The following is a 16,192-nucleotide window of genomic DNA, read 5'->3' as shown; positions in this document are numbered from 1 at the left end:
TAAATAAAATCAATGAAACCAAAAACTGGTTCTTTGAAAAGATTAATAAAATTGATAAACCTTTAGCAAGACTGACCAAGAAAAAGGAAAGAAGACTCAAATTATTAGAATCAGAAATGAAAAAGGAGACATTACTACTGATCTTACAGATATAACAAGGATTATAAATACAAAGAACAATTGTTTGACAATGATTTAGACAAGACAACTTAAATGAAATGGACAAATATCCCTAGAAAGTTGCAAAATACCAAATGTGACTCAGGAAGAAACAATCTGAGGAGAAATAACAATTAAAAAGATCAAATTAGTGATCAAAAAACCACCCACAAAGAAAAGGCCAGGCTCAGATGATTCACTGGTGAATTCTAATAAATATTTAAAGAAAATTAATACCAATTCTTCACAAACTCTTTTAAAAGATAGAACAGGAAGAACACTTCCCAAGTCATTCTATGAGGCTGGTGTTATCCTGATACCAAAAGCAGAAGAATACCTCACAAGAAAACTACAGGCCAATATATCTTATGAATATAGATGCAAAAATCCACAACAAAATAGCAGCAAACCAAATTCAGCCTCTTATAAAGAGGATTATACAGCATGACCAAATGGGATACCAGGAATGCAAAGTTGCCTTAAAATCTAAAAATTCAATGGATGTAATTTGTCATATCAATAGAAAGAGAACAAACGACCATTTCAATAGGAGCAGAAAAAATAGTCAATAAAATTCAACAACTGTGATAAAAACACTCAACAAGCTAGGAATTGAAGGGAACTTCCTCACTCTGATAAAAGGCATCTATGGAAAACCCAAGGAGATACCACTTCACATCCACTAGAATGGCTATCATCAAAAAATAACCAGTGTTGGTGAGGATGTGGAGAAATTGGACCCTTTGTCCACTGCTGGTGGAAATGTAAAATGATGTAGCCACTTTAGAAAACAGTCTGGCAGTTCCTCAAAAAATTAAACATACATTTGCCATACCCAGAAATTCCAGTACTAGGCATATACTCAAGAGAAATGAAAATATATGTCCCCATGAAAACTTGTACATGACCATTATTCATAATATCCAGAAGGAGGAAACAACCTCAAAGTCCATCTACATATAAATGGACCAACACAATGTGGTAGAATATATTATGATAATACAGTGGAATATTATTTGGTTGTAAAAAGGAATGAAGTACTGATACGTGATACAAGATGGATAAACCTTGGAAACTTTATGCTAAGTGAAAGAAGCCAGTCCCAAAAGACAACATATATATGTCCATTTATATGAAATGTCCAGAAAGGCAAATCTATAAATTTAGAAAGTAGATTTGTGGTTGCTTAAGCCTGGGGGAGGTAGGGGATAGAGGGTAGTAGCCATAGGGTTCAGGGTTTCTTTTTGAGATAATGAAAATGTTCTAAAATTGTGGTGATGGTTGCTCATATCCATGAATATACTAATAACTATTGAATTGTAACTTTAAAGGGGTGAATTGTATGGTGTATGAATTATATTTCAATAAAGCTGTTATTAAAAAGTATATTAAAAACAGCTACTCTTTCAAAAAAAATGAGAAAAGAAACTACCAACCTTTCTTCAAAAGTAGATGTACCACTTGACATTCCCATGAGCAGTGTATAAGTTACTCAACAACCTTAACACTTGGTATAGTCAATTTTTTTAAATTTTAGTAATATCTCATTTTCGTTTAAAATGTCATTTTCCTAATGACTAAAGGAATTTGAGAGTTCCTTATATATTCTGTATACAAGTTATTTATCAGATTTATGATTTACAATATTTTCTCCCAGTCTTTAGTTTTTTCATTCTCTTAGCATTATATTTAGAAGTGCAGCAGAAGCTTTTACTTTGACAAAGTCTAAATTTATCAATTTTTTTAATGAATGGTGCTTTTGGTGTTCTATCTAAGACATCTTTGTCTAACCCAAGGTCATGAAGATCTCTTATAACTTTTTTAGAAGTATAGTTTTAGGTTGTGTATTTAGGTCTATGATCCACTTTGAATTAATATTTGTATACAGTGCTAGCTATGGATAAAAGTTCCTTTTTTATATGGATATGCACTATTTGTTAAGAAGGCTATCCTTTGTCCACTACATTACCTTTAGGTCTTTGTAAGAAATCAGTTATCCACATATGTGTGGGTCTATTTCTGGACTTGGTATGTTGTTCCATTGATCTATTTGTGTATTTTTATGCCAATACCATACTGTAGCTTTATAATAAGTTTTGAAGTAAAATAGTGTATATCTTTCAACTTTTTTTCTTTTTTGAAATTGTTTTAGCTATTCTAGGTCCTTTATATATCCATATGAATTTTAGAATCAACTTGCCAGGGAGCCGGCCTTGTGGCCGAGTAGTTAAGTTTGCCTACTCTGCTTCGGCGGCCCAGGGTTTCTGTGGTTCGGATCCTGGGCGTGGACATGGCACCACTTTTGAGGCCACGCTGAGGCAGCATCCCACATATCACAACTAGAAGGACCCACAACTAAAAGTACACAACTATGTACAGGGGGGCTTTAGGAGAAAAAGGAAAACATAAAATAAAATCTTTAAGAATCAGCTTACCAATTTCTACAAAAATGCCTGCTGAGATTTTGAATGGGATTGCATTGAATCTATAGATCAATTAGAGAACTGTCATCCTAACAAAATTGAATCTTTCAATTCATAAATATGGTATACCTTTTGGTTTATTAAGTCGTCTTTAATTTCTCTCAGTAATGTTTTATATGTTTCAGTGCAGAAATCTTACATATATTTTGTCAGATTTATCCCTAAGTATTTCCTATATTCTATTGTGAATGGTTTTTAAGTTTTAAGTTGTTTTTAAGTTTCAATTTCTGATTTTTGTTGTTAGTACATAGCAATATAATTGAATTTTGTATATTGATATTAAATCCTGCAACCTTGCTAAATTCATTTACTAGTTCCTACAGTTTTTTTATTTCATAGAATTTTCCTCATCGATGATCATATTGTTTGAAATTATAGTTTACCTTATTCCTTTCCAATTTGGATGCTCTGTTTTAAGGTGAATACATGTTTAGGATTGTTATGTTCCGTGGATGAATTGGCCCACTTACCGTTATGAAATTACTGTCTTTATCCTGGTAATATTATTTACTCTAAAATCTGCTTTGTCTGATATTAATATGTTCACTTCAGCTTTATTTTGATTAGTGTTAGCATGGTATATCTTTTTACATCTTCTATTTTTAATGTATTTGTAGGCAGCACAAGTTGGGTCTTGCTTTTTTACCTAATCTGACAATCTATAGTTTTTAGTTGGGGTGTTTACACCATTTATAGTTAATTTGATTGTTGATATGATTGTATTTAAATCAATTATCTTGTTATTTGTTTTATTCCATCTGTTTTGGTTCACTTCTTTTTTGCCTTCTTTTGGGTTAATTGAGTATTTTTATGATTCTATTTTATCTCCTTTCTTGAATTATTGGCTATAATGCTTTGGTTTGTTATTTTAGTGACTGCTGTAGGTTTTGTAATATACATCATATGTTATCATAGTCTATCTTCAAGTGATATTATAATATTTCACACGTAGCATAACAACTTTTCTGTTACATACTTCCATTTCTCCCCTCCAGTCATTGTGCTCTTCTTGGCATCTATTTTACTTTTACATGTACTATAAACTCTGAAATATATTGTCACTATTTTTGCTTTAAAACAGGATTTAGGGGGCCATCCCTGGGGACCAGTGGTTAAGTTTGTGTACTCCACTTTGGCCGCCCAGGGTTCACTGGTTCGGATCCTGGGTATGGACCTACACACTGCCCATCAAGCCATGCTGTGTCGGCATCCGACGTAGAAGAACTAGAAGGGCTTACAACTAGGACATACAGCTATGTACTGGGGCTTTAGGGAGAAAAAAAAAGAGGAAGATTGGCAACAGATGTTAGTTCAGGGCCAATTTTCCTCACCAAAAACACCATACCTATAAAAAAACAAACAGGGTTTGGCAAACTACAGCCCATGAGTCAAGTCCAGACTGCCATCTATTTTTGAAAATAAAGTTTTATTGGAAAACAGTTACACTTATTCATTCATATATTATTGATGGCTGATTTCATGCAATAACAGCAAAATTGAGTAGTTGCAACAGAGACAATATGAGCTACAAAGCGTAAAATATACAAAGCATAAAATATCCTTTATGGAAAAAGTTTTCCAATTCCTGCTTTTGATAACCAATTGTCTCTTGAAGAGATTTAAATAATGAGAATTTATTTTTAATATTCATCCATGTAGTTATCATTTCAGCTGCTCTTCATTACTTCGTGCAGATTCAGATTTACATCTGGTATCATTTTCCTTCTTCTTGAAGGAATTGTGTTAACATTTTTTAGAGTGTAGGCCTGCTGGTGATGAATCCTTTCAGCTTTTATGTGTCTGAAAATGCCTTTATTTTGCATCCGTTTTTTTTTTTTTTAAAGATTTTATTTTTTTCTTTTTTCTCCCCAAAGCCCCCTGGTACATAGTTGTATATTCTTCGTTGTGGGTCCTTCTAGTTGTGGCATGTGGGAGAGTGCCTCAGCGTGGTTTGATGAGCAGTGCCATGTCCGCGCCCAGGATCCGAACCAACGAAACACTGGGCCGCCTGCAGCGGAGCGCGTGAACTTAACCACTCGGCCACGGGGCCAGCCCCTATTTTGCATCCGTTTTTGAAATATATTGTCACTGGGAAAGAATTCTATGTTGGCAGTTGTTTTCTTTCAATACTTTGAATATGTTGTTCCACTCTCTTCTCCCTTGCATTGTTTCTAATGATCAGACTGCTGTCATCCTTATCTTTGTTCCTCTGGATGGACCTAATGTATCTTTTATCCCTGGCTACTTATCTTATTTTTTTCTTTATCAGTTGTTTGGAGCAATTTGCTTATGATATCCTTGATACAGTTTTCTTCTTGTGACTTGCACTAGGGATTTGTTAAACTTCTTTAATATGTAGATTTGTAATTTTCATATTTGGAAATTTTCCTGCTATTATTTCTTCAGATAATTTTTTCTCCTCCCTCCCCTCAAATCCTCTCCTTTGAGGACGCCAACTACACATACATTAGGCTGTTATAAGTTGTTGCACAACTCATTAATGCTCTTTTATTTTTTCCCATCTTCTTGGATAGTTGTGGTTTTTTTTTTGGTGAGGAAGATTAGCCCTGAGCTAACATCCATTGCCAATCCTCCTCTTTTTGCTGAGGAAGTTTGGCCCTGAGCTAACATCTGTGCCCATCTTCCTCTATTTTATATGTGGGACACCTGCCACAGCATGGCTTGATGAGGAGTGTATAGATCCATGCCCAGGATTTGAACCAGCAAACCCTGGGCTGCCAAAGTGGAGCATGAAAACTTAAACACTAAGCCACCAGGCTAGCCCTGGATAGTTTCTATTGCTATGTGTTCAAGTTCACAAATATTTTCTTCTGTAATGTCTAATCTGCCATTAATTCCATACAGGGCATTTCTTTGTCTCAGAAATTGTAGTCTTTTTTATCTCTAGAGTTCAATTTATGTCTTTGCCTTCCATTTTCAACACATTCAATTCTGTCTCTAGTTTCTTGAACATATGGAATAGAGTTATCATAACAAGTTAAATGTATTTGTCTACTAATTTAGATCATTTCTGTGCTTCTCTTGATTGACTTTTTCTCCATATGAGTGATATTTTCCTGTTTCTTTGCATACCTAATAATTTTTATCAGAGTAAGGACTTGTGGCAGGGGCCCACACTCATGATGGCTGGAAAGAGGATAGTGTATCTACTAGCTATGCCAAAATAATGTTGTTTAACAAACCCTCCAAACTCAGTGACTTAAAATAGTTGGCATTTATTTTCATGGATCAGTGGATCAGTTGGCTCTGTTGATGTAGGCTGGGCTTTACTTGATGGCTCTGCTTCATGTTCTCATGGCTGGGGCAGCTCTGCTTCTAACTGTAGGTCTATAGGTCAACTGGTGTGGCTCTGCTCATATGTGTCCATTCTGGGGCCCAGGTTAAAGGAGCAGCAGCTACTAGAGGAAGCTCTTCTCATAGTAATGACAGTGGCCCACAAAGGCAAGCGGAAACTGAGAAGTCAGACTCCTGGCCAAAAATCTACATGTGATCTTTCAGGCCTGACCATTCTGGCAATTACAAAAGCTTTACCTGGCAGGCTTCACTGGGGAAAGCTGCCCTCCCCACACCAGATTTCGTGCACAGACAGTACATTGCAGTCTCTGAAGGGAATTGCAGTCAAGGACTCAGGCTCTCTGGCCAGCCATCCTCTTATGCATTCCTAGCCAAGGCACCTTCATTCTCTGCATATCTGCATTCCTGGTCATGACACCTCCATTCAGAGGCTTCTTTATTAGGGGCCTTTGGCCAATGCCTCTCTTAATCACCTCTACTGAGAATACCTTATCAGTAACAAGTGAAAACATTTTTCTCCACTCTGACTCAGTATTCAGTACTTTTTCACTCTTAACCTTTCCCTTGCTTCTTTCCTTTAATCCACAGGTACATAAACATCAGGAGCCTTTTGTTTGGGGTTCCCTCAGCAGTGAGATGATTCCTCCCATCAGCTGATACATCTGACCTTCACCTGGTCCTCTTCCATGGTGGAAAATGGAACACTGAGGGAGCTGGCACTTTTTCCTGTTTAATCTCTTGCTTATACTATCACAGTAAGTGATTAAATGCTTGACTTTTATTTCCTTTTGGCTTATTGTCTTAACTGACTACCTGGAAGCTCAGGTCTTTCCAGCTCAGCTCAGCTCTTGACGAAAACATGCAAAGCCTCTTAAGGCCTAGGCTCAGAATTGACCCAGCATCACTTCTGCCCACATTGGCCACAGGAAGACATGACTGAGTCTAAAATTAAAGGCCACCAAAAGGGTGAGGATATGAAGAGTGAAAAATTGGTGTCAATAATTCAGTCTACCATAGATGGGATAGGGGCAAATTTCCTGCCCACAGGAGTTTAGCAACCACTTCACTCAGCCCAGTGTCCTCAATCCAGGTGGCTATTGATGCTTCTGGGCCATATGTACAGATGAGTTGTTATTCTAGAGAGATGCCTGAGAGTGGCAGAACCTTGATCACCAAACTCATATTAGGTTACTTACCAAAACATTCAACAAGTATTTATTGAGCACCTACTACATGCCAGAAACTGTTAGTCACTGGGAATGAGGCAAAAACCAAGAGAAACATATTTGCTGCCCTAATGTAGCTCAAGGAAAATTTAAATACAATAAAATAAACAAATACAATAATTTCAAGTGCTATAAAGGAAACAAATAATGTGCCAATACAAAGACTAAATGGGGGGCTTCATTAGATAAGGTGATTGAGGACAGCACAATCTCAGGAGGGTTGTTTTAAGCACAGCCAGAACTTCTCCAGAGAGGCTGATGAGGGGACAAGTTGTATGCAGCAGGTTGGTATTTGCAAATTCTAAGATGCATACCAGGAGTAGATTCTCCATCATGGGCAGAAGCAGAACTTTGAGCAGGATTCAGGGATTTACTTTGTTTTAAGGGAAAACTTTACCTTTTATTTTTTTCTTGCCTGCATTAGAACTGTCTGTCCTAATACAGGCAGAAGGTCCCCCTTTCCTGGGAGGAAAGTCTCTAGGGGAGACCAAACAATTAATTATGTTTCTGGACAAGAATGTTTCTTGTCTTTGAGTAAGGAGGATCCAACTTTTTTAAATTAATGAAAGTTTGGGCTTCATATTTAATGGGCAATCAAAGCTCCTCTTGATAGCCACCAAAGGCAACCATGATGAAAAGAAGAGAGTAGGGAATATGGAGAGGGGTAAAGGAGGTGTGGGTGGGAAGGGAGAACGTCTGAGAGGAGAGTGAGAAGGAGATCCTGAGCCGGAAGAGAGGTTACAGAGTAGGGCCACTGCTTGGGTGATGCAGGGAGAGCTGGCAGAAAGGATGACATCCCAGGATCCATTTTGGATCTGAGACTGTCATCTAACCACCTAGGTTTTGGGAAAGAAAATATTGTACAGACAACTCCTGGCTTTCCAGAGTTGTAGCTGAAATAATGGTACCATCTAAATACCATGCCTGGCACAGATCACGTCAAAAATCCCAAACTCAGGTTCATCTACTAGTCTGTAAACAACCTTCGAGAATCTAAATCAATTGCAACAATCCTGTTAATAATTTCTTGGTTTATTTTCTTCTATATGTCAAGCAGCAGAGCACTTTCTGTAGAAATCACATATGGAGATTTGTTTGTCTGCCTCTCAAAGCTCTAAGATTAAAAAAAAATCACTTCTTTTGCATAACTTCGCTAGGCCTTCATTTCCTGGTTTGTAAAATGAATGGGGCAGGAATGGTGTGTGTAGGGTTGTGCTGTCCCTGCTTGGAGGGGAGTGGACAGAATGACTGTCAAACCCAATGTTCTATATTCTAGCAAGTTTGCTCCAGATCAAATGGAAGCAAGTTGTGTAGGTTATATTTTCATCATGGTTAGTATGGATAAAACTAGATATTTTTATGAATGACATTATTGCACTTTCCTCCCCTTTAAGCACAAGGTATGATTTCTTTAAACCCAAGTCAAAAGTGAAGTGTTCCCTGTTCTCTTCCTATCTATGCCCAGCTTCCTATCTATGCCCAGACTTCCCCAGTCTCTCAGCTCAGCTGAATGGTTACCTCTTAATTTTCGATTCCACATCACCTTTGTCTGTGATCAAAGTAGGGATCCTTCCATCTTCTAGCCTGATCCTTGCTGCTGTTCTTCATATTATGTGCTCATTATTTCAGCTGTATTTTCAGTGCTTTCTCATTCCTCCTCCTATGTGTCCACCCACATCTCCACCTACAGTGTCTATAATGTGCTTTCTATCTGCTGTAGCTTAATAAAAGGGAAATTATGCTAATTTTATTCAAACTTTAAAAAAGTAAAATCTGTACCATTATTATTCTGCCCCTATTTCCCTTTTATTTATTCCTTTCAAAAGAAAAAGTGTCTAATCATCTGAGAAAATTGTACTTGCACAATTTTAACTACTTTCCTATTTTTCCTTCTAATTAAGTAGGTTTCTCCAATCAAGTTTGGATGGAGTTAGAAAGTCAGCCTTCTGAGTAGATCAGGTTCTGATGGAATTAGGGGCTGGGTCCAAGGCAACTTGAGTGTCAACTAACAATATTGGTGCCTGAGAGAGAGCCTGGAAGGTCTACTGCATGTGCTGTATTGGGAGTAGGGGCACATACCTGGACACAAGAGTCCAAGGCTTTGTACATAATCAAGACCTTAGAGCAAACAGGTTGCTTCCGCATCAAACACAGCATTCAACAGGCTAAGGATATTTGCTTGCAAATGCCTAGAAGGGGAAAAGTTGATCTTAGTGGCTGGAAGAATGTCTTTGTAGGCATAGACCACCTTTGTTGAGAAGATACTTGGATAAGGATACAGAGAGAGAGGATTGAGTCTCCAAGGCCCAGAGTCCTCCAAGGAGGAGGAGCTAACTAAGCACTGTTTGGGGCAAAGTTTAGAGAAGAAGAGAGAGCCAGTATTGCTCAAAGAAGAGACTTAGAGGAGAGGTGGTTCTGTTTGGGACTATTCATATGAAATACTGTGTGTTGTTCAACCTGTTTCTTCCCTGTGACTCCACGAAATCTTCCATAAAACATAGGCTATATTTGGTCAGATTCAGTTTTACGCAGTGATTTGTTGAGGGGCTAAGATGGCATCGAGTTCAGCTCAGGGAAAAAACATACTCAAGGCTCATGGATGAGAGCTGCATCTGGCATGTGGGTTACACAAAGATTTATTTTTTCTTTCCTCGGAGATGACTTTTATCATTGTCAAGAGGGATTTTAAGAGTCTCAATGTGTGGATAATGCTCTGTTGGGGGCTGCATGATTGAGTCAGATTAACATAGATTGTGTCTACATGATGCCAGAACAAATAGGTAATTGTATTCCACTCTGAGAAAAGATAATCACATCAGTTACCTACCTCATCACATAACTGAAAACACATGTATAACTGAAATTTTCACATTTTCACAAGTTAACTAAAATTATGTCCTTCTCCATCAATCACCTTGTTTTTCTAAACACATTTAGATCTGAGACTATCTAATCAAAATCTTTCATTTTCTAGATTAAAAAAATAAAAGTCAAGAGATTTGCCCAAAAGCAAACAGTTAGCTATTGGTGAAGCGGGGTTAAACTTTGAGGTCCTTTGACTCAGATCTCTTAATTTGTGTAAATATATACAGTCAGTTTTGAGTAGAAACCAAATTCACAAATGGGATTTAAATGAACTGGACCACAGAGGCCAAGAGAAAAAAAAGAGAGGGAGAGGAAAAGGGTTAGAGGGAGGAAGAAAGAAAGATTTTAAAGATATTGCATGTTTCTACCCCCACTCCAGTCATAAAGAGTAGGTCATGGAATGAGCATGATCTGAGAGGTTAGAAATGTTTCTTCTCTCCGCCTGTCTTAGATACTGCTCACGTCTCATGATGGAAGCATCTTAGCCCACTGAGTGTGATCATACCTTTAAAGATGCACATTTTTATGAATAACAGGACCGCGAAAAGCAAAGCAACTACTTCATTTGATTTTAAAGTGAAAAAACAATGACGTACTCTAATTGTTGGAGGAAAAGCTGTCTGTGTTGTTAGACTTAGTGAGTCAGCTCCATTGTAGCTTCTTTCTAGGGAATGAATGAAGGAATGAATTATTCTTTTATAGAAACAAACTATCCAATACTCAGAAGAGTTCAGAAAATAATACAACATACATTCATATGCCCTCCACTCAGAACTCTGATTTAACAGCTATTTTGGCATATTGGCTACTGAACTTTTTGTTTTTGTTTTTGTTTTTGAGATAAGGTTAAGGATACTGCTGGAGTTCCATTACCAAGCCTTTCCTCCTAGCTCCCTCACTCTCTGGAGGTAATTACTATCCTTGAATTGGCATATAACATTTCCGGGCTGTTTCAGACTTTCACTACTTACCTACATATCCATAAACTATGCTTTATGTGTATATTTGAAACATATCGTTATGGATTGAATTGTGTCCCCACAAAATTAATTTGTTGAATGTCCCCAGTACCTTGAAATGTGACCTTATTTGGAAATAGTGTCATTGAGGATGTACTTAGTTATGATGAGGTCATATTGAAGTAGGATGGGTCCTTAATCCAATACGACTGTTATCCTTATAAAAAGTGGAAATGTGGACACAGATGCATTTGACAGCTTTATTGAGACACAGTTGGCATATAACATTGTGTATGTTTAAGGTACACAATGTGAACATTTCATATACCTGTATATTGCAATGTTTACCACAATAGGGATAGTTAACACATCCTTTACCTCACATAATTACCATTTTGCTGTTGTTGTTATGGTAAGAACGTTTAAGATCTACTCTCTTAGTAACTTTCAAGTATACGATACAGTATTATTAACTATTGTTATCATGATGTCCTAGAACTTACTCCTCTTATAATTGAAAGTTTGCACCCTTTAACCAACGTCTCTTCATTTTGCGTACCCTGCCCCCCACCCCCAGTTGCTGGCAAACACCATTCTACTCTCTGATTCTATGAGTTTGGCTTTTTTAGATTTCACATATAAGTGAGATCTTACAATATTCGTCCTTCTCTGTCTCCTTATTTCACTTAGTACAATTCCTTCAAGGCCCATCTGTGTTGTCACAAATGGCAAGATTTCCTTCTTTTTATGGCTGAATAATATTCCACTGTGCATATATGTGTGTGTGTATATATATATATACACACACACCATATATTTTTTATCCATTCATCCATCGCTGGGCACTTAGGTTGTTTTTATATCATGGCTATTATGAATGATGCTGAAATGAAATTAGGAATGCAGATATCTCTTTGAGATACTGATTTAATTTCCTTTAGATATATACCCAGAAGTGGAATTTCTGGATCATATGGTAGTTCTATTATTAATTTTTTGAGGAACATCCATAGTTTTCCATAATGGCTGTACCAATTTACATTTCTTCCAGCAGTGCACAAGAGTTGCTTTTCTCCACATCCTCACCAACACTTGTTATGTCTTGTCTTTTTGCTAATAGTCATCCTGACAGGTGTGAGGTGATATCTCATGGTGGTGCGGATTTTCATTTCCCTGATGTTAAGCATCTTTTCTTTTACCTCTTAGCCATTTGTATGTCTTCTTTGGAAAAATGTCTGAGGGTCGTATGCCCATTTTTTAATCAGCTTATTTGTGTTTTTGCTATTGAGCTATATGAGTTCCTTATATATTTTGGATATTAACTCCTTGTCGGATGTGTGGTTTGCAAATATTTTCTCCTATTCCATAGGTTGCCTTTTCATTTTTTTTGATTATTTCTTTTGCCGTGCAGAAGATTTTTGGTTTGATACAGTCCCATTTATTTATTTTTGCTTTTCTTGTTTGTGCTTTTGGTGTCATATCCAGAAAATCATTGTCAAGACCAATGTCAAGGGGCTTTTTCCCTGTTTTCTGTAGAAGTTTTAGAGTTTCAGGTTTTATGTTTAAGTGTTTATTCCATTTTCAGTGGATTTTGTATGTGGCATAAGATAAAGATCCAGTTTCATTCTTTTGTATGTAGATATCCAGTTTTCCCAAAACCGTTTATTGAAGAGACCATCCTTTAGCCATTGTGTATTTTGACACCCTTAAAGATCAGTTGAGACTGCTCTGTGTTGGTTTATTTCTGGGCTCTTTACTTTGTTCCATGGAGCTGTGTGTCTGTTTTTATGCCAGTACCATACTGTTTTGATGTCTGTAGCTTGTAATATAGTTTGAAATCAGGAAGTGTGGTGCCTCCAGCTTTTTCTTCTTTCTAAAGATTGTTTTAGCTATTTGGGGTCTTATGTGGTGCCATATGAATTTAGGATTGTTTTCCTATTTCTGTAGAAAATGTCATTGGAATTGTCATAGAGATTGTATTGAATCTGTAGATCACTTTGGATAGTATGGACATTTTAACAATATTAATTCTTCCAATCTGTGAACACAAGATATCTTTCCATTTCTTTGTGTCTTCTTCAATTTCTTTCATCAAAATCTTGGAGTTTTCAGTACAGAGATATTTCACCATTTTGGTTAAATTTATTCCCAAATATCTTATTCTTTTCAATGCAATTGTAAATGGGATTATTTTCTTAATTTCTTTTTCAGATAGCTCCTTGTTAGTGTATAGAAACACAACTGATTTTTGTATGTATGTTGATTTCATATCCTGCAACTTTACTGAATTTGTTTATTAGTTCTAACAGTTTTTTTGATGTAGTCTGTAGTGTTTTCCATATATAAGATCATGTCATATGCAAACAGAGACAATTTAACTTCTTCCTTTCTGATTTGGATGCCTTTTATTTCTTTTTCTTGCCTAACTGCTCTGGCTAGGACTTCCAGTATCGTGTTGGATAGAAGTGGCGAAAGTGGGCATCTTTGTCTTGTTTCTGATTTTAGGGGAAAAGCTTTCAGCTTTTCACCATTGAATATTCTGTTAGCTGTGGGGCTGTCATATATGGCTTTTATTTGGTTGAGGATCTTATTCCTCCTCTTTAGGGGCCTCCTGGGACTTGAGTCTAGTTATAGGTTGAGACGCAAAGAGGGGTTTTGGGAGAGACTGCTGAAAAGACTCAGCAGCGTCTTGTGAGGCAAATACCACAGTAGAGGCCATTGCAGTTCCTTGGACAATGCAGGGTTAATCTCCTTAGGTGGAGGTGGAGAGGCTACTTCTGGAGAAGAAGACTTATTTGAATTTAGGTGTTCAGTGTTCCTAATTTCATCAGGGTCTTCCCATACATCCACATTCCAGTTTTCAGGATCCCATTCCTTCCCAATCAATGCCCTCACTTTAATAGTAGACACCCTGGGAGATCGTGAATTCAATACATGTTGCAATTCAGCAACTAATAGGGTAGGCTGGCAGGCTGGAGACCCAGGGAAGAGTTGCAGTTCAAGTCCAAAAGCTATCTGCTGGCAGAATTCTTTCTTGCTCAGAAGAGATCAGTCTTTGTTCTATTAAGGCCTTCAACTGATTGGATGAGGCCCACCCACATTCTGGAGAGTAATATGCTTCACTCAAAGTCCACTGATTTAAATGTTAAGCTCATCCAAAGAACATTTTCACGGAAGCATTCCAAATAATGTTTGACCAAATATCTGGGCGCCATAGCCCAGCCAAGTTGACACATATAATTAACTATCACATTGGTTTATATAGTTTCCAATAGATTTGAGTTAGTTTTGGTTTATCTGTGTTCTCTTGTAGCTCTCCAAGCATCTTTAGAGCAATTATTTTGAGTTCTTCATCAGGCAATTCCTGGATCTCCATTTCTTTGGGACCAGTTACTAGAGGTCTACTGTATACCTTTGGTGGAGTCATGTTTCCCTGATTCTTTGTGATCCCTGTAGCCTTGTGTAAGTGTCTCCACATTCAAAGTAGTAGTCATCTCTTCCACACTTTATGGACTGACTTCCATAAGGGAGGACTTTCACCTATGGATGGGTGCATGCTGGAGTGTGCTGTAACCCCACGTCTAGTGATACAGGGCACCAAGTGCAGGGGCATGAGGCAGCACCAGGCCCACAGGGACATGATGGCTTGTCAGCTCAGGCCATTGGAATCCACAGCATCAACAACTGCATAGTCCTTGGCAAGTGCTGCAGGGAATCCACAGAGACCACAAGGGCTGTTGGGTCCTCAACAGCACCTCTAGGTCCAGCAACTAGTGACTATGGCAAGCAGCAGTAGTGGCCAGAGCTGGTGGTGTGCACATGCTCAGCTGCAGATGCCAGCTACAGGTGCCTGTGAAGGGCAGGGACCAGTTGCAAACACGCATGTAGTGATGGACGCCAAGGCAGGCAGCAAGGACCAAGGCCGACTGCAGGTGCTGTAGCAGCTTCAGGGGTCCTGGTTGTTGGTGCGCACTACTGTGGCTGCTGGGTCTTGCCATGGGTGCAGAGCAGTGGAGGTTGGTGATGGGGCTCATGCCAGGGGCATGCAGGCTCACAGCTGGAGGGGCTCGCTGTGGATGACACACTGGTGCAGGCCAGCGACAGAAGACAGGGCCTGATCTGGGCCTACAAGCAGCTGCAGGGACCCTGGCTATTTGTGTCTTCTCTGTGGCTGCAAATCTCACGCACTCCAATGTGTGCACAGCCGTGGAGGCTGGTGATAGGTATGAGGCCAGTGGCATGCAGGTGCATAGCTGGAGGGTCTAGATGCAAGCATGCACACAGCAGTGGGGGTCAACCACAAAGGTCTAGACTGGTATCTTGCACTACCATAGCTGCAGAGGCCTGGGCTGGCTGCCAGTGTGATTCCCTGGCTTTAGGGGTGCAGGGCGCAGGGTGAAGTAATGAGGAGGGACTCAGGCAGCTTGTATCAGGAAATGCGAATACCTTTGGGGTAAAAGCCAGTGTAATCTGCAGGGCTTCTGTGGTGGCTGTGTTGGCCTTTGGTTTCTTCAGTGGCAAAAGCTGCTAGGTTTACCTGTGGAGCAAGTTACTGGGAACCACGATTGTTCCCACTGCATGACTACTACCAGTAGCCCTTGCTTTTCTTCCTTGTTCCTAGCTGTCTCTACACAGCTCAGCTTTGCCAGACTCTGGGTTGGGTGGAACCAAAGGGGAACCTTTGTGCAGTGCCCTGAAACGCTGGGGAAGCTGGTCACTCCCATGGCTCTTCCTTTCCCTGTGAGGAGAGCTCCTTCTAGCTGAGAATTCCCTCTTGGTGCTGAGCAATGCCGGAGACTGTGGGATGGAACGATGCAGGCAAAATGAAGTTGTCTTCCTTCCTTTTTTGGTGTGGTTGTTCTCAAGGCTTTGTTCCATTCTGTTGCTGGAGCTTCTTAAGTAGGCTCCAGAGCACTCCCAGAGCTGTTTTTGTTTACGGATAGCTGGGGGGATGGATGCTGGCGTCTCCTACTCCATCATCTCAATGATGTCACCTAGTTTTTCCTTTTATCTTTACTAGTTTTTCTTCTCCTTTGGGTTAATCTGATATTTTTTTAAATTATTGATTTGGATATCATTATTTCCTTTTAAAAATATGTTTTTATTGTGAAATTGTTATAAATTTTTATTTCTTTTGTTATATTTTAACTTCTGTGAAATAAAACATACATATAGATAAGTACAT

General features: G+C 38.6%; 1 long non-coding RNA gene across 2 annotated transcripts in view; it reads left to right on the top strand.

Moving 5' to 3' along the window:
- The window catches only part of LOC138921844 (uncharacterized), a 120,804-nt gene that overhangs the window by 67,279 nt on the left and 37,333 nt on the right, over positions 1-16,192 (top strand). For both annotated transcript variants that reach the window (XR_011434745.1, XR_011434743.1), the window contains exon 9: positions 6,546-6,712. This is a non-coding gene — a long non-coding RNA (uncharacterized lncRNA). The remainder of the gene's footprint in view (positions 1-6,545; positions 6,713-16,192) is intronic.

Source organism: Equus caballus, chromosome X, assembly GCF_041296265.1.
Source record: "Equus caballus isolate H_3958 breed thoroughbred chromosome X, TB-T2T, whole genome shotgun sequence".
NCBI lineage: Eukaryota > Metazoa > Chordata > Mammalia > Perissodactyla > Equidae > Equus > Equus caballus.
The sequence above is the reverse complement of the archived record's forward strand: the minus strand, read 5'-3'. Positions and strand labels throughout refer to the sequence as shown.